The following is a 19,148-nucleotide window of genomic DNA, read 5'->3' as shown; positions in this document are numbered from 1 at the left end:
AACACTCTGGGACATTCTGTCATTGGGCTATACTTGGGCTACATCTGGGTGATATTTGGGCTACATTTGGGCTCTTTTGTCTCTGGTGGCCATTTTGGGAGACTGCATGTCAGAATGTTTTAATGAAATAGAAAAGGATTTGAGAAGTCACTCAAAATGTGCCCTAATTTTTCATTCTGCAGCACTAATCATACTTTCTATGGCAAAATATACCCCCTCATGTTGTTTCTTTTTAAATTAAATGTTTTAAGAGTTACCACCTTATTCCAATCAAGATGGCTTCAGGTGTGCCATACCTTTGTAATAAGTAGGACTGTTAGCGCTCTAGTTGTTCTTTAGAACACTCTAGGAGGCTGCAGTAGAACACAAAGGAATCAACTGACAGTCTCTGTCCTTGTTGGATGTACATGTTTTACTGAGAATGTCAGACTTCATTTTCACATGACTGAGAAAGATAATGTGAATTTACAGAAAATATGCTTTCAGTTTAGCTTATAGATCCCCTTCCAAACCACTGTGGGAAAATCATGAGATATTAGTTTTCTTTCAAACAATATTCATGATATCACAGCAGAAGGTTTTTTCACATGGTAAAATCACCTTAGAACCCACCACAATTCCTAAAACGAGTATGGTACCATCAACAAATGATTTATAATGTAACTAAAGTCCTAAAACCCTCTATTAACTACAATGCTTTTTAATGAGGTGCTATCATGTATATTGGTCCCAAGATGGCTGCCAACACTTCTTGGATGAAGTGCTGACAGCCAATCAGATCAGATGTGTGGTTAGGCTCCGCCCAGATATATATCTTTTTTTGAACCTAAATTACTCAAAATCCACTGGAGCACATATATTGAGACCTAGCAAAGGCACATCGGGCTAACAGTCCCTACAATTTTGCCAAGTTTCGTGCAAATCCATTCAGCCGTTCGAGCTAAAAGTGAGGCCAACCGCCCTATGGAAATTAACATGGGAAAAACGCGTTTTGGGACCCCCCTTTTTTCTCGGCCCCCCCTTGATGAAACCCCCCCAAATTCTCAGGGGCTGCTCAGAAACAAAATGTTCCATTTTCCTGAGAAATTAAGCCAATTCCGTCCACAAACGCCAAAGTTATTAGACATAGAATTTTCAAAAATCCCATAGAGAAAAAATCCTAACTATATATACCTACTGGCGACCGCCAGTAGGTAATATATATATATATATATATATATATATATATATATATATATATATATATATATATATATATATATATATATATATATATAAATATATATATATTACCTACTGGCTGTCGCCAGTAGTTATATATATTTAGGATTTTTTCTCTATGGGATTTTTGAAAATTCTATGTCTAATAACTTTGGCGTTTGTGGACGGAATTCGCTGAAATTTTCAGGAAAATGTCATATGTTGTTTCTGAGCAGCTCCTGAAAATATGGGGGGTGTTCGTCAAGGGGGGGCCGAGAAAAAAGGGGGGTCCCAAAACGCGTTTTTCCCATGTTAATTTCCATAGGGCGGTTGGCCTCACTTTTAGCTCGAACGGCTGAATGGATTTGCACGAAACTTGGCAAAATTGTAGGGACTGTTAGCCCGATGTGTCTTTGCTAGCTCTCAATATATGTGCTCCAGTGGATTTTGATAAATTAACGTTCAAAAAAATATATATATCTGTAACAGCGTCCCGGGTAGCGCTCCGGTTCGCGTACTTTTCGCGTAATTGAACTTTGCGAAGCGAAGCTGATTGGCTCTTCGGTGTCTGTCAACATTCTAAACAGCCCGGAGCGGCCGCCATCTTGTCTCTTGGTAGGATCGAGAGACAAGAGGAGGCCAAAACGAAGGGGGAAATGACCATAAGGGGGCATAGTAGATCCTCCCTGACCCCCTAGGTTTGATGTGGAGGCTTTAAAAGGGCCCCGCAGGGCAAAAAAAAAATAAAAATCGTTTTTTTTGCGTTATCAATAGTGTTGTCCGTATTCCCAGTCAGTACCCTTCCCCGCCCGCCATGTGCACAAAGACCGCATACATCCCCCATTACGTCAAGGCTAAGTAACTAGAACTTCATAAGGAGTTGCAAGTCGCTCCCATACCTGCGCCATTTTGGTCGAGGTCAGGCAGGTTCAGAGTATAGTTCAATGTCTCCAATAAGTCGCGGCAGGACCAGAATCCCTTTCGGCAGTTCTGGCTTCGTCATTACGAGCACTAGAAAACAAGACATTCTGGGCAGTATCACCCTTGACGCAACCCTTTATTGTACAAGATGGTGTCTTTCAAAACCCAGGGGTATAGGAGTATGTATCAAGCGAGCCATTTAATTGAAAAAACTAAATGTGACAAACAGTTGTAGGATCAGTGAAGGTTGATTTTTTAATTGAAAGTATAACAGGATCAGTTACAATAAAATCCTTGATACGCAGACCATGGGCGAGTATCATGGGTAACATTACTTCGAAGCTTTATTAATACAATAATCAATAATGAAAAATCGACATCAATAGGGTTGTCCGTATTCCCAGTCAGTACCCTTCCCCGCCCGCCATGTGCACAAAGACCGCATACATCCCCCATAACGTCAAGGCTAAGTAACTAGAACGTCATAAGGAGTTGCAAGTCGCTCCCATACTGGCGCCATTTTGGTCGAGGCCAGGCAGGTTCAGAGTATAGTTCAATGTCTCCAGTAAGTAGCGGCAGGACCTGAATCCTTTTCGGCAGTTCTGGCTTCGTCATTACGAGCACTAGAAAACAAGACATTCTGGGCAATACCAGCCTTGACGCAGCCCTTTATTGTACAAGATGGTGTCTTTCAAAAGCCAGGGGTATAGGAGTATGTAACAAGCGAGCCATTTAATTGAAAAAACTAAACGTGACAAACGGTTGTAGGATCAGTGAAGGTTGATTTTTTAATTGAAAGTATAACAGGATCAGTTACAATAAAATCGTCTATACGCACACCATGGGCGAGTATCATGGGTAACATTACTTCGAAGCTTTATTAATACAATAATTAATAATGAAAAATCGGCATCAATAGGGTTGTCCGTATTCCCAGTCAGTACCCTTCCCCGCCCGCCATGTGCACAAAGACCACATACATCCCCCATAACGTCAAGGCTAAGTAACTAAAACGTCATAAGGAGTTGCAAGTCGCTCCCATAGTGGCGCCATTTTGGTCGAGGCCAGGCAGGTCCAGAGTATAGTCAGTCAGTTCAGCAGATGAAGAGAAATAAGCTCCTCCTCACAGAAACAGCACGGGTATTGCGCTCGTGAAAGTCAAGGATGCAAAAGACTCTATCCAGCATCACAGCTTATTTTCCACTGTAGATTTGTGAAGAAGGCACACCTGCCTCGACGACACTCACATTGTTTTTGGGCTCACAGGAAGGGCATGTTGTAACTATTTTAGGATGGCGCCGGCAAGCTGCCAGCGCCATCCTAAAATACTTACTAAATTAGCTTCAACAGGAAGCTCTAATAGATAAAATAAAGCAGGTGCGAGCTGAAGTTACATAGATCATCTAAGACAACTATAATTTTGAACAGGCTGCACTTGTGAAATTCATTTTTCGGGTTGAGGCTGTCGATCTGTCTTGTCTACCTTTAGAGCCAAAAAGCCCTTGAAACAAAATAAGAAAGAGGTCATACCATTCTGTATGAATAATTCTGGGAGAACCTGTCTTAAGAGCTGGCATAATATAATGTCTAGAGTGTGATTTTTTGTGTGGGTGGACGCTACGTCTTGTTGTGTCAGTTTAAAAGAAGTTAAAAACTGTGCTAAGCTGGCATAGACCATGTCAACAGAGTCCTCGGCATGAACGTTTTAAAGCACAAAAAAGGGCCTACAAGAAACAGCAGCTTAACTTACAAGAGCAACACACTGTCTGGCTAGTGTGCAGCTGCATCCGGGGAGAGGTGGGCGGTATTTGTCCCAATATATATACAGGTAGAGCTTCCTAATCAGAGTGTGGAGATTCAGACAGGGCAGAGTAGGGTCCTGAATACTGTATTACACTGCCCACCACTGGTGTTGGCATTGTGACCAAGATAAATGCTCTAGTTACACTTTTAAACATGATGGCCTTCCTTAATGAGGTGCTAATTCCTCACTAGAATTCAGAAGTATAAGGCATATAGCTGTAGCGTGTTTTATAAAATCCTAAGACACGGAATGTTTATTGATTAAGCATTGTTCAAAATAGCCCAATGACAGCTTTTATTTTTTTATTGTATTGGTTTTACTGCTTTAAAATTTTTAACTGTCAATTGTATTTATGTGATCTTTTACTGCAGCATTTGCCGAATAAAGACAAAGAAGAACAATATACAGGTAGAGCAGTAGTGTCTTTACAAACCTGGGCTTTGTGCAATTAACACTGAGATGTGTCCTACAAAGTCAAACTGATTTAAAGATTATATTGATACCGCCACACTGCTTTACTTCTCTGTCTTAGTGCACAATTCTTAACTCAGGAAGAAAACTATAGCTTAGTTAGGGTTGTAACATTTGCTCAGCTAATGAGAATCATCAAAAAGCTTGTAAATCTCATATGGATGTTTAGAAAGAGAAATGTTGCAATAAGGAGCCCATCCTTGAAAAAGTAGATTGGATTATCTGTCCCCAAAGTTGGCTGTTCCAGTGTCTCTAGTAGAGTTATTTTTGTCAACACCAGGACAGAAAAAGAAGGGGTTTCTTGAATACATGATACCCAGAACTGCTAAATGGTTTCAATTGCCAGTGTTATGAGTGATGTTCGAAGTCTGTACAGAAGCTAGTGAGCCTAAAATGCAGCTTGCTGCATCGAACATGCAAACGAGGTGGGGTAGGTGCAGACAAGCTTGTGTTTGATGGGACAGCAAAGTGCCAGTCGCCTGCACAGGGAGTAGGAGGAACAGTGGCAGCTCCTCCATTGGGGCGTCACCCCACTGCGTTCTCTCAGTGTGAGAAGCAGGAACATAAAATGGTAAAACTGTCATTTTATGTTTCTGCTTCTCGCACTGTGAGAAAGCAGAATTGCCTGGTTGGGGCGGGCGGGTGGGTGGTCCTGCAGTCCTGTTCAAGGGCAGGGGGGAGTATGTAGTTGAGCTTGTATAGTGCACAGCTACCCGCAGTGGGTGTCCCGGCGCTTGCTTAGGGAACCTGTCCTGATATTCCCCTGTGTGATAGCCCCAGCAGGGTATCCACAAGGTGAAAGTCAGGCATCCCGCCGCGAGGGGCCGTTGTGGAGATTAAGCAAGCTATTGCCCAGAGTCGCAGAGTGTGAACCCGTGAGTTGAGAAGGCACCGGATCGAGAATTATCGAGTCCGTGGAATTTTTAGCCCAAGACCCGCCGAGGCGGGGAATTGAACCCTGGTCCAGGACCGATCTCAGCTTCCGGGTCTGCCACCTCTAACCCCTGAGCCACACTTCTCCACAGTGGCTTGCCCACTTTTGTGGGCTCTACTGTTTCGTTGGGGGCTGACCATAGCAGTCATGTGCACTCTCCCTTTTTCTCCATGCAGCCTACAAAGGGAAAATGGCCTCCCTACAGGTGTCGTCCGCACCAATCACAATGCTGCCATTGTAGCATTGTGATTGGCTTAGGGGAGAGAAGAGAGCTGCTGGCTGCTGGCTGCTTCCTGTTCCTGCAGGAAAGCAGCCGGAAAACCCGGGAGTCGGGTCCCGGCTGTGTGTTGTTGGAGGCCACCTTAACAGAGCTGAGGCGTCGCAGGACCCGGGAAAAGGTGCATTTTTTTAAATAAACCCCTACCCCTCAAGCACCCGTGACCCCCCCCCCCCTCCCTCCGTCATGCCTGCTGCAACTGGAAGGAGGGTGTGTGGAGCAGCCGGGCAGGGAATCCCTTCGGTGCATATGTACTGTCCCCGCTTTATTTCTCCACCTGTCTCGGGTGCCTCGGCAGGCGTGTTCTGCTTCCTGCACTGTTTGAGATGGTGCAAGCCTGCCTCTCATCCCAGTGCCAGGGGCAGGGGGTTCGCGGCTGTCTTGGGTATTGCTTACATCGACCGGGAGCTCCACTTGTCACACACAGCTCAGGCGGGGGTCCTGTGCACACTGACTCCTTGCGTACATTTTTTCATAAAATCCAAACTTTCCTTCAAACAAACTCTGAATCCACTCAGGGCTCCGGGATAACAGGACTGAGATCCCGCCTCCTCCCTCAAGCCTCACCCCAGCTCTCTCTGCGTAGGACATGGCTGCTGGGCTGTGCTCAGGGAGTCAGTCCTGAGCGCTTTCGGTGTGTGTGGGCTGCTGGGGTTTCTGTAACAGGGAGTTTTTAGGACTGAACTTGGGTAAAAGACGAGGCTTGGCAGGACGAGTAACGTGACATGTTAGCACAGCTGAACGAGGTGCAGAGACCTGCCAAGAAGGGACGGGGTGTGCATTGGGAAGGAAAGACAAGGTGGAGGGAAAGGAGACAATAATGAAAAGTAGAAGAGAATGGGGATGAGAGAGAAGAGAAATGAAGAAGCGCAAAGGAAACTGGAGGAAGGTGAAGGGCAGAGAGCGAGACAGTGAGAGAAGAGAGAGAAAGGCATATAGGTGGAACAGAAACATACAGACACCTAGGAAGAAAGGGGGAAGGGGAGTGAGAGGCCGACGGCGACAGCGCACGGGGAAAAGAAGGAGTGTGCGCATATTTATAAAGAAAGATAAATACTGAGAAAAAGGCGGGAGAGAGGCAGTAGCTTTATAAAGCGAGAGAAGAGACCGAAAAAGGTGCAGCCTTTGTGCAGATATTCCGTTAGTAAGATACGTAACTAGTCAAATGTTTTTGACTGAAATGTCATAGCTGCTAATTGGCCCACTGTACCGGCTGCGCCATTACATTTCATTGGCACCACACACATTGCCCAGTCCTCTTAGTCTGTAACACCCAGTGCTTTGAAGATCCCCTTTCACAGTTTTGTTTCACCCAGGAAAGCTTTCGGCTGGCTGGAGTAGCGGGAGGAAGGGAGAATTATTGGGTGGTTTGGGCCCTGAATTACCAATTGACCTACTAATTACCCATTTCTAAGTGGAACCTCGGTTAAACTCCGAAGACGTGCCACCTCCACACCCCAGGAGTTAGTTCTCATGGTGCTGGGTGCAAGCCGATGGCACTAGTAATGAGGCCCAATACTCAGAACGGGGGATGCACCAGTTTGGAACATGGAGTACCCCAGTCCCTCACTGTCTCCATGCCAAGAGACTGCCGGTTTTCACATTGCTCACAAAAGCAGATCTTGAGAATTTGCACACTGCCCGTAAAAATACAGCGATTTCCCAAGTATGCAAAACACACAACAATCCTTACACAACTGTCGACAATGCAAACATCTCTGCATTCAGGTTTTCACAAATACATATATGGTGCAGAATACGAGGCACCTATGCACAAACACACACCCAAACGCATACACTGATGAGCGAGGCAATTATATAGAAAAATAATAACACGAGGGGATGCGGTAGCAAGAAACGGCTGAAGGTGTCACACATGGTAAGGGGTAGATTGTGGCAGCAACTGGTGGAATGTCTCTTAACAATCTTTTGTCCTTGTCTGCAGTTTTGTTTCCACCTGGTGATCTTCTTTGATTTTGCAGCATGTAACTGACAGATTCTCAATTGCTTTATTAACCTTCCTGCTTTCTCAAATGTGCTTGAAAATGCACCATTTGTTCACTCTTTTTTCAAAATGTTCTTGGGGGAGAACCTCCCCGAGCCCCCCGTAGCTTGTTTGGGCTTGCTCGCTATGCTTATTTGCCACAGTGCAGTACGACAATTATTTTACGCCTCACCACTTTCAAATGTCACCAGCAGCCACTGAGGAGAAAGGAAGAGCAGATGTGTACCGATGGCAGTCCTCTCTGGCTAATGAGAAAAAATCCACAAAAGTGTACAAGGGGAAAAAAGCAACCCTTTGGAAGAGCACCTTAGACCACAAACAGCACCAAAGTACGACACAGGTGAGCGTACAACAGACACAGAAACAATGCTACAGAATAACATAAAAGCTGAGAACAAATGACAGTTAGTTTTAAGAAAGTGAATTAGAGTCAAACAGATTTAGTTGGTTGCGCTTGGATGGCTCTGTTTATAATAAAATAAAATGAAATCTTTTTTTGGCATATTAACAATCTCTTCCCCTAGTCATCCTCCCAGTTACCGGAGTTACACCACTGAAATAAGGGATAGTTGTATGCATGGGTGGGTTGGGTTCAGATTCAGAGTGCCTGGATTTAGGGGCACACAATGAGCTTACCTAGTTAGCTGCTACGTTTTATTTTTTTATTTCAGGCTGCAGCACCTATTAATTTCCCTGCACGTCATTTAGGTGAATAGGTGATTCAGGTGATTCGGGGGGAGGAGGGGGAAACTTGTGTTCACTTATTGGTAATTGCTAAAGTGATTAGCCCGGCCATGGCCTGTGAACACAAGAGCCCCCACCTATTCCCCACTAAAATCAGGAGCAAGAAGAAGACTAGGGGAAAATAAGGTCAGTAGTAGCAGTGAAGATGGTAAGGCACAAACCTTCCATAACTCTTATCACCAGCGCATTGCCACTTTTCTCTCCAGGCTCGCTCCATGACATCCATGGCTAGGGATCATCTGATAAAGTTAGGGCCAGATTTACTAAGGGCTCCCATTCACCTTCCGTGAAGCAGGTCATTGCAAGGTATCGCAAGTCCTTTAGTGAGAATTACAAAGCCACACAGTCAGCTTGTGTAGCTCAGTGTGGTTGTGTAAATCCAAAGTAAGACAGGGCAGCGCACAATGCTACCTTGCGTAACCTTGGAGCAGGAAGGTATTCCATGGGCAGTGTATGGGCGTTCCCACACATCCACCCATGAATTTTAGGACATTCTCAGATTTACAAAGTGTTGTGAACCAGGGTTTGAGTCAAAGTGGCAGACCTCCCAGGCGTAACAAGGAGAAATATCTTTATTTCTCCTTATTGCTTCTTTTTTCTATGCGTGCTGCATCCTGCATCACACATAGAAAAAGGAAAATGCCTTTAAGGATTATTTTTGGCCCAGAAGGTGTCCCTTACTGCACAAAAACAATCATGCCCGTAACACAGGCATCCTTGCACCATGGTGCACGGGTGCATGGGTGCATGTGTTGGTGCTTGGCAACAAACAGTGCCCCAGTGCAAGGAGGAAGTAGAAAAGCGACACATCTTTGTAAATATGGCACATTTCTGAAGTCTCTGTTTGGGCGATGTGAAATGTTAGTAATTCTGACCCTAGGTGTTTGCAGTTAGATTAGCATTAATATATATTTTGCTCATGAATGAATTAATGTTATTTGTAAAGCACGCAGTCACGCCCAGGAAGGTGTCCCATGCAAACATAAACAGTGTAAGACATCAGAAGGCAGCAGCACTATTAAGTTGTGCCATAGTAATGGTTATAATATATAGCAGTTAGAAGAGGCAGAAGAGTAGAAGGCAGAAGTAAGGGCAGAAGGCAGGGTAAGGGGGGAATTGAAGGGGGTTAGATTAGGAGAAGCGCAACATTTGGTTTTTACCTGCGGCAGTACCATTAGTCATCCAATCAGAAAAGGTTACTTCTTAGTTTAACAATGGTCCCATTTTCTGTCCTGCACAAGATGGATCCTCTGCAATTTGATAAAGGCAACTTGAAGGCTTGGGAGTTATATTTGAAGATTTCACGGCTAGTAGGCCGCCCTACGCTATAATGTACTGCTGGGCCTGTACATTTTCACCATAACTATGCGACGACATTGCTAACATTTTCACCGAGGTCCTGTAACATTTTACAGAATATTTCACCAGAAAGACTACATAATGAGGCAGCCCATCTTCCAACCATGTGTCAGTGGCATTCCTTGCCTACCGCCGAGACCACAGTGCTGCCAAAAGCTTACCTTTATTTAAACACGAAGTACTGTTTTAGGAACTACATACACAAGGTACACAAAAAGCATCTGAGTCAAAGTATTTCCATTGCGGATGAAAAAAAGAAACTAAACAACTTTGTTAGAAAATGAAAAGTTACACAGTTTGCAGTTTTCAACTAACAAACAAATCAATGTTCACATTATTTATATTTAAAATGATCTTCCGTTGACACCTAAGATACTGCCATGTTGACTCTTTTTCCCCACTGCCTGCTTAAAAGTTGTCACATTCAGAAGTGATGATAGTAATGTGTATGGACAGATTTAAATGACATTCCAGCGCATACCTCCTTGCATCAGAATCGGTGCTACCTGTGGTAGCACAACACCGAGAATTGAAAGCTGTCATCCAATCTTGATGGGCACCGATTTTAGAATGCAATGAATAAATAATATCCCATAGATAAAAGGTCAGTACAGAAGGTCACCCTTCAATCTGGCTGGATGTGTCGGCTGCAAATATCTCTTATAAGTCGCTAGATGGGCAGGCACATTCGGTCTGCCTTGTGTTACTGTGATATGTGCCCCTCCTTGAACGAGACTAAAGGGACCAAGGCTAGCATGCAATCTACTCTTGAAATAAGAAATTGACCACTTATTTGAAATGGGAATAGGTGATGGTGAATTGTGACGCGCTACTTTTACGCGTTGGGTGCAGGCATTTTTATATGAGATGCAAGTATTAATCGGATTTTGAAACCTCTTCTGTCCACACTTGTATTGTATCTTCAAGATGTCTGCTGGTGCTCTGCCGCTGAGTCATGGAGACTTCAGTACCGAAACTGTTCAGTCGAGGATGTGGTCCCAGGAGTGAGCAGAGAGCGCGGAGGGTGGAGCCCTGAGAACGCGGCTCCTCGTTGATGGAGGGGCCCTAAGAATGAGGCACCGCACTGTGGGTGGGGCCCTGAGAACGCGGCTCCTCGTTGATGGAGGGGCCCTGAGAATGAGGCACCTCACTGTGGGTGGGGCCCTGAGAACGCGGCTCCTCATTGATGGAGAGGCTCTGAGAATGAGGCACCTCACTGTGGGTGGGGCCCTGAGAACGCGGCTCCTCGTTGATGGAGGGGCTCTGAGAATGAGGCACCTCACTGTGGGTGGGGGCCCTGAGAACGCGGCTCCTCATTGAAGGTGAACAGGTTCTTCTGCAGCGCATCAGTGCTCCTGGCAGCATTTGCACTACTTCTGTTGAAATGTATCACTTCTCCAGACTGCGCTTGCACTACTTCTTCTGGAGCACATCATTGCTCCAGATTGCACTTCTGCTGCAGTGTATCACTGCTCCAGACTGGAGTTGCACTGTCTCTTCAGCTCCACTTCACTGTTCCAGGCTGCATATGCACAACTTCTACTGCAGTGTATCATTGATTCAGGCTGCGGTTGCAGTGCCTCCTCTGGAGCACATCCCTGCTCCAGGCAGCACTTGCACTACTTTTGCCGCAGTGTATCATTGCTCCAGACTGCACTTGCACGTCCTCTACTGCTGTGCTTTACTGATCCAGACTGCACTTGCACTAGTTTTGCTGAATTGTATCACTGCTTTAGACTGCTCTTGCACTGCCTCTTTTGAAGTGTTGTACTGCTCTAGACTGCACTTGCAGTACTTCTGTTGAATATATTTCTGCTCCAAACTGTGCTTGCACTGTCTCTTTTGTAGAGTGTGACTGCCCTAGACTGCATTTGAACTACCTCTGCTGCAGTGCCTCACTGCTCCTGACTGTACTGGCACTGCCTCTTCGGCAGTGCTTCACTGCTCCAGGCTGCATTTGAACTAACTCTGCTGCAGTGCTTCATTGTTCCTGACTGTAGTGGTGCTGCCTCTTCGGCAGTGCTTTGCGGCTCCTGACTGTACAGGCACTACCTCTTCAGCAGTGCTTCACTGCCTCTTCGGCAGTGCTTCACTGCCTCTTCAGCAGTACTTCACTGCTCCAGGCTACATTTGAAATACCTCTGCTGCAGTGCTTCACTGCTCCTGACTGTACTGGCACTACCTATTCGGCAGTGCTTCACTGCCTCTTCGGCAGTGCTTCACTGCCTCTTCAGCAGTACTTCACTGCTCCAGGCTACATTTGAAATACCTCTGCTGCAGTGCTTCATTGTTCCTGACTGTACTGGTGCTGCCTCTTCGGCAGTGCTTTGCGGCTCCTGACTGTACAGGCACTACCTCTTCAGCAGTGCTTCACTGGCTCTTCGGCAGTGCTTCACTGCCTCTTCAGCAGTACTTCACTGCTCCAGGCTACATTTGAAATACCTCTGCTGCAGTGCTTCACTGCTCCTGACTGTACTGGCACTACCTATTCGGCAGTGCTTCACTGCCTCTTCGGCAGTGCTTCACTGCCTCTTCAGCAGTACTTCACTGCTCCAGGCTACATTTGAAATACCTCTGCTGCAGTGCTTCACTGCTCCTGACTGTACTGGCACTGCCTCTTCGGCAGTGCTTCACTGCTCCAGGCTGCATTTGAACGACCCATGCTGCAGTGTGTCACAGCTCCAGACTGTGCTTGCAGTAGCCCCTCCCCAGTGCATCAGTGCACTAGCGCCTCCGCAGTGCATCAGTGCACCAGGCCACACTACCACTACTCCTGTTGAAGTGTCTCAATGCCCAAGAGTGCTTTTGAACTACTTTTGCTGCAGTTTATCACTGCTCCAGATTGCGCTTGCACCGCCTCTTCCACAGCGCATCAAAATAAAATGAAAATCCAGCATATGTAAAGCGCACAACTACCACCGGAGACGTGTCCCAGCGCTGGGGGCGCCGGGAAGAATAAGCGAGTTATTGCCCAGAGTCACATGGTGCTGGGCTAACCTGCCGCAGACGATCAAACCGTCAACCCCGTGGTCCGGAGACAGGCACCCTGGCCACTGTGCCACACAGGGCCGGACTGGGAACCACAACCGGCCCCGGCAAAGTCCTCGGCCGCCCCCTGGGTGTTGAAGGTGCGGCCGAGCTCTTTGCCGGGGCCGGTTTTCGGCCGATTTTGTTACAGGGCCGATTTTGCAGCTATGCTGCAAATACGGCCCCCACTGGCCAAAAACCGGCCCCCACCCGTGCGGCGCACCAGGGGATTGCCCGGTGCCAGCTATGGCCGGTCCAGCCCTGGTACCACGTCTCTTCCATGCAATGAACCAGATTGCTCTTGCACTTTTTCTGCTGCAGTGTATCACGGCTCCAGACTGCACCTGCATTAAGACTGCATTAGCACCAGTTCTTTTGCTGTGCATAAATGTAGCAGACTGCATTTACACTACTTGCTGGTTAAACCCGGTTGCTACTTTTTTCCCTAATCTGGATGTCAGCATCGCACTTCTACTCATAGCATTTTTCTTGTGACTATACTTAATACAAATATTATTACAGATTTGAAGTTAGTGTGAGGCATGTGTTTTGTACAGGAAGGGTATCCTTCCATTGCAAAACCTAAGCTTTTTACATAGCGTAAAATTTTTCCCACTTAGCAAATGTGTACTAATGTGCAGTACACATACAAAGTTGGAACTGTCTTGAGAAAAGAAAACTTTTCCCAAACTTTAAGCCTAACTCAGGGAGGTGTAAATGTTTGACGCAAAGTGCTGTCTACCTTTATTGGTAGGTAACGCTTTGCGTCAAAGCCCATAGGTGATTGACTGGGAACACCCATGTACCGTCCTGGAATGCTGAAACAAAGTAGTATAAAACAGTGCATAAAGGTACTTTACTTACTTTTGGAAACTTCCCAATGCAAATCAGAACTTGCAATGGATAGTTAATCCCAACACAATACTTTGCACCAGGTTTGAGTCACATTTGTGATGCAAACCCATTGCAAAATGTTAGTACATTTTCCTCAATGCTTTTTCCTGCCTCTTAAGCACTTGCTATCTAAAATAGGTTTGATAATGCTAATTTTTATGACAAGTGACAATAAAGATCACTTGATGCTCATTTAGACATAGGCCCAATGAGATGATTCACTCAAAATTCACAGTGAAAATAATTGATGAATCTCTAAGTTTTAAACACTAATTTGTCACCGCGACCAATTTCAGGGACCCGCACGCCAGGAAACTGGCAGTGTAGCAAAAGCGATTCTGGATATATTTTTACCAGGCAAAATATTGGTCACATAAGTTCTTTCCAGAGACTACATTTGCGAATTAAGGACCAGAAAATTCCAATTCCTCTCGTGAGCTACTCTAAAATTTGAACTATTTCAATGGGAAACTAAATCAGAACATTGAAATGACATGAATATTAAGAGCCCGAATCATCGCTTCATCTCTGAAGTTTGATAACGGAGTGAGAATACTGAGGTGTATATATGAACTGAAGGTGTCTACGGTAGATATCACAAAAAGCTACGCGTAAAAAATCATTTCAGTGCATGCAATAGGCAACCTCGCACAGGACTGTTAAGCCAATGCTTCATGCAGGCCGCGGTCTCTAGTCACAAGAGGTGCAAACAACATACAGAGAACTCTTGATAGCACGACTGGCACGAGCTAAAGGAAAGATTACGGTGGGTACTTATTCTTATGGGGTGACATATAATACAGAGTTAACTACTCAGATGAGTAAAACACCTCACCACAATGTTAATACTAAAGACACAACTCCATTAATCACTTCTGTAAAGGCCTCAATTGCTCCCGGACAAGACGTTATCCCTATCACCACATTCGAATGAAAACCAAATATATATATTAATTATAGAATGACATTAAAGCAAGAGGAGAATACAGGGAGAACGCCTAAATCATGGGGTGCTTATGCTTTGCTTCCAATCCATGAGCCAGTAGTGGCAGAAGCAATATGCCTCGCATGTGAAACGTAGTGGGTTTGTCAATGCTCGTTGTTTGTGCCATAGATGGTCGTCTTGAATGCAGGCGCACCCATGGCAACCACTTACCTGCCAACTTGAAGAACAATCTCACCTTGTGGGGAGGAGGCGAGGCCTTGAAAGGGGCAGCGTCTCGTGAAGAGAACTACCTACAAGGCACTTTTGATCGCCACCCACCCCCAAGCCCCTTTTCTCCCCCCAAAAAACCCCAAAGCTTGCTGAAGCTGGTGCCAATGTCCTGGGGTGTTTTCACACCCCTTAATGGACGTCAGCAGTTCATAGCCTTGGGAAACGAGCTGGAAAACCACTATTTACAGTGGTGTCCCTCTCATTTTCGCCTGCTACCATGTGATATAGGCTCCTCACCGGGAGACAGTGTGATGGGAGCTAATATCATGTGTCACATGGTGGCACAGTGTGAGTTGGCAGGTATGCACCCATGATCTGCTGATCTTGACAGTTAACACAGCCAAACGCCTAGCAGATGAACTACTGGCGCGTATCCAGACTTTGGAGAGCACACTCAAGAGTTCTGTTCCCAATCCTGGGTTTAAAACCAAACTAGCTGAAATAAACAAGGAACTCACTGAACACAAGGAATACCTTATGAAACGAAAATCACTAAACTTCAGAAGGACATCCAATGCTTTGATAAGGAGAAGGTTTACCCTTATCATAAAGCGGATTACACCCCCTCAGGTACAGGCTACCTATCTGATTCTAGCGCTAATTCCTCAAGGAGGGGATCTAATAGCGACAGCAACTCAAGTGGAGTAGACCGGCAACCCCGTCAACGTAGAGGGGAAAGAGGGGATAGACGGGGACAATATAACTACCCACACCCACCTTACCAGGGACCCCCTTTTGGCAATATCCCTCTTTCCCACAAACAATGCCTCAGTTTGTGCCCCAATACCCGCCACAATTCGCCCTACAAGGTAACAACCAACCTTTTTTAGGCAGAGGCTGGGACAGAGGGCGAGGGCGATAGAGAGGCAAACGGCCAGACAAGAGAGTACAGTGGGAGGACGCCACAACAAAGGAAATGGACACCAGGAGCAAAACCAACAGGAAGTGAGTCTGGTAGTGAACCTCTCTACACGCCAACTCACCGCAGATGAAGAAAGGGTCTTACAGAAGGGTCTTGGATTTGTCCCGACCCCCAAGATAGACTGCTTCCAACAAACAGTTGAAATACAATAATTCTTTCGCAAAATTAGACTCAAAGCCTTTTTTGAGGGTAAACCGAAAGAAACCAGTGAAGACTCAGGCCTCCGCAATGCCTCTACCTTCACACCACACAGTGGGATGGTATCCAACGAGGTACAGACCTATGAACAGGCGGTATTGAAAGACATCAGAACCTTCACTGAACACAGTAACCACACCAATATCTTGATGAAAGAACTCAAGATCCTGGAATCCCTGGCGAATGATTCTAAATTCACGAATAATCAAGCGGACAAGGGGGGTGCCACGGTGTTAATGAACACCACTGACTATGACACTGAATGTCATAGGCAACTGAGCAATACACGCTACTACACAACTATTCCCCAGAATCCTACAGCACATCTTAAAATCACCATCTCAGGATTGGTTGAGTCAGCTGAAAGCCAAGGGTGGATTAGCAAGAAGGAGGCGGAATTTCTGGTCAAAAAAGACCCAAGGGTCCCTTATTTCTACATTCTCCCGAAGATCCATAAGGAGATCACCCCAGTCCCAGGTCGCCCGATAGTCTCCGGGATTGACTCAGTACTGGAAACCCTGTCGCAATTCTGCGACCACTTTCTCCAACCCTTGGTCAAACAGATCCCTTCCTAAATCCAGGATACAACTGACATGCTGCACCTACTGCATGAATTCAGAGACTGTGCTGAAATTGACTTCCTCATTACGTTAGACGTGGAGGCCCTTTATACCAACATTTCCCAGAGGGCCACCCTAGACGTAATTGAGGAGGTACTGAATAATGGCCCATGGGAGTCACCCACAACATTCATAATGGAATGTGCGGAAAAAGCTCTTACGGAGAACTATTTTGAGTTCAAGGGGCAGTACTACCATCAAACGCAGGGTACCTCAATGGGCAGTACTTTTGCCCCTAGTGTGGCCTGCCTATACATGGCCGATCTTGAGGGTAAGCACATCTCGCCACAATCAAATCCTTACCACCCCAATATAAAATTGTGGAAACTCTACATAGATGACATCTTGGTCTTCTGGGCAGGTAGTCAAGATTCATACTTGAGTTCTTATTTAATTCCAAGGGAGGACACATGCCATTACAACCCTTACACAATCTGATTGTAGCCTTCACTAATCTGGTAACAATGCCCCCATAATGAACAAGGTGGAGTACACAAGGCTCTAAGCGATCTCCTTCTAATTTCCACACACAGAGATCGACACTTGAGGCACTGAGGCGCTGCACCTAGATTAATGACATGGGCCACTGCGTTGCGCACAATTATTAGTTGGATCCTCTTGACCGCACTTACCTTAGCTCTAGAGGTCGCAGCACCCACTACACCAAGGTCTGGCCCCATCTAATTACATGGACAAACCTCCACTCCAATATGGCCACCCCAGTCGCCCTGAACTGATAGCAGTTACACCTTTCCGCTCAGTCACGGAACCACGTGACTAGGAGCACTTCCTCTTTAGACACAGCCGTCGGACCGACTATCACCACCCGGTTCCAGTGGCGAGGGGTAGGAGCTAGACGCGACTACACGGGATGATCAAGTAAGTGGACACACGCTATGGTTTGGGAGACATTGGGAACCCCATACTACTGGAAACTTGTTCCATCCGGGGTATAGGCGCTCTTAACATAGCGCACTCTCAACCACATGCGGCGTTTATTTTAAACACTAAATTGAGTGTTTAGCATTATGAAGTTTTGAGCACGATTGAGTTGACACCAGGCTACACCGGGTATTGATGAGGCGATATATTCATTACAATTACCCGGACCACGCCGGGCCCCCCTCTTACGTCAACCGGCCCAATTACTTATGAACTTCATCATGCCACATAATCCTTGCCGTGGTGTGCAGCCGTGGTTTGAATCTTAGGTGTTCTTAACATAGCGTGCCCTCTATTACATGCAGCGCTTATTTTAAAGGCCTATTTTGAACGTTAATTTGAGTGTTTGGTTCTATGCAGTTTTGAGCACAAGGGGGCTGACACCATACAATACCAGGCATTGAGGAGGCTCAATAATTATCACAATACCCAGACCATGCCAGACTGCCTGTTCACATCATGTAAGCCACGGTGCCTCATTTGTTCACAAGCCTACCCTGCTCCAGTAAGACGTTGCTACTTGCGCAGGGCATTTAAACACTTACAATTGTTAGCACCATGAGCTAAAGATGTCCCCTATGGGGGTTGGAGCTACAGCCACCCAGCCCTACCCATAGTAGTTTTTGTGACACCACAGCTCATAGAACACATCCTTGGTGATTAGTCTCTAACTTAAGGTTTCCTCCTACAACTATCCAGATGTTGGATGACTTTGTAAATGTAAATGTATTGCGATTTATATAGCGCACGTATCACCCGAAGGCATCAAGGCGCTTGCCTTGGTAACCCGTCCTAGTATTCCCCTGTGAGATAACCCCAGCAGGGTATCCACAGTGTGAAAGCCAGGCATCCCGCCGTGAGGGGCCGTAGTGGAGATTAAGCAAGCTATTGCCCAGAGTTGCAGAGTGTGAACCCGTGAATCGAGTAGGCACCGGAACGAGAATTATCGAGTCCGTGGAATTTTTGAGCCCAAGACCCGCGAGGCGGGGAATTAAACCCTGGTCCAGGACCGATCTCAGCTTCCAGGTCTTCCGCCTCTAACCCCTGAGCCACACTTCTCCCGCTGAGGTACCCGCTGGATACTGTTGTTGTCTGCACATTTAACCATTTAGGTGAGTCAGAAACCTGCCAACCGGCAATGTTAATACTACATGAATGTCTCTAACCCAGAGCTCTTCTTCTTTTTACAGTTTGAACCAATATGACATTTGTCCACAGGAGCATGTCCACATTGTTGCTCACTAAGGATTTGCACGTACACGTGTTCAACATTGTTGAACCCACATGCTAGAAGCACCTTTTCCAGCATGACACAAGGAATGTACTTGACCGCTGATTGTTTTTATCCAATACCTGTTGTGATTTGCTCCTTTTCTCCCAATCCAGGTAGATACAGCCCAATACAGGTATCATACAGGAAACACTATTTTTCTGTGTGCATACTACACTTAAATGTATTCTGAATAAAAGATACCAATCACTTTGACGTAGACAGTTGACTAGAATACTTAGTTTCACTTGTAGGTCCTGAAGAATCGCTAGCCACTTCAACAGAGCGAGAAACATGTCGACCAACTACAGCACACACTAATTTGTGACTCGGGACTTGGGAGC

General features: G+C 46.0%; 1 long non-coding RNA gene across 1 annotated transcript in view; it reads right to left on the bottom strand.

Moving 5' to 3' along the window:
* Positions 1-19,148, bottom strand: part of LOC147697238 (uncharacterized) — a 594,731-nt gene that overhangs the window by 330,119 nt on the left and 245,464 nt on the right. The window lies entirely within an intron of this gene.

This window comes from Lissotriton vulgaris, chromosome 8 (genome assembly GCF_964263255.1).
Source record: "Lissotriton vulgaris chromosome 8, aLisVul1.2, whole genome shotgun sequence".
Classification (NCBI taxonomy): Eukaryota; Metazoa; Chordata; class Amphibia; order Caudata; family Salamandridae; genus Lissotriton; species Lissotriton vulgaris.
This window is presented reverse-complemented; position numbering and strand designations above follow the sequence as displayed.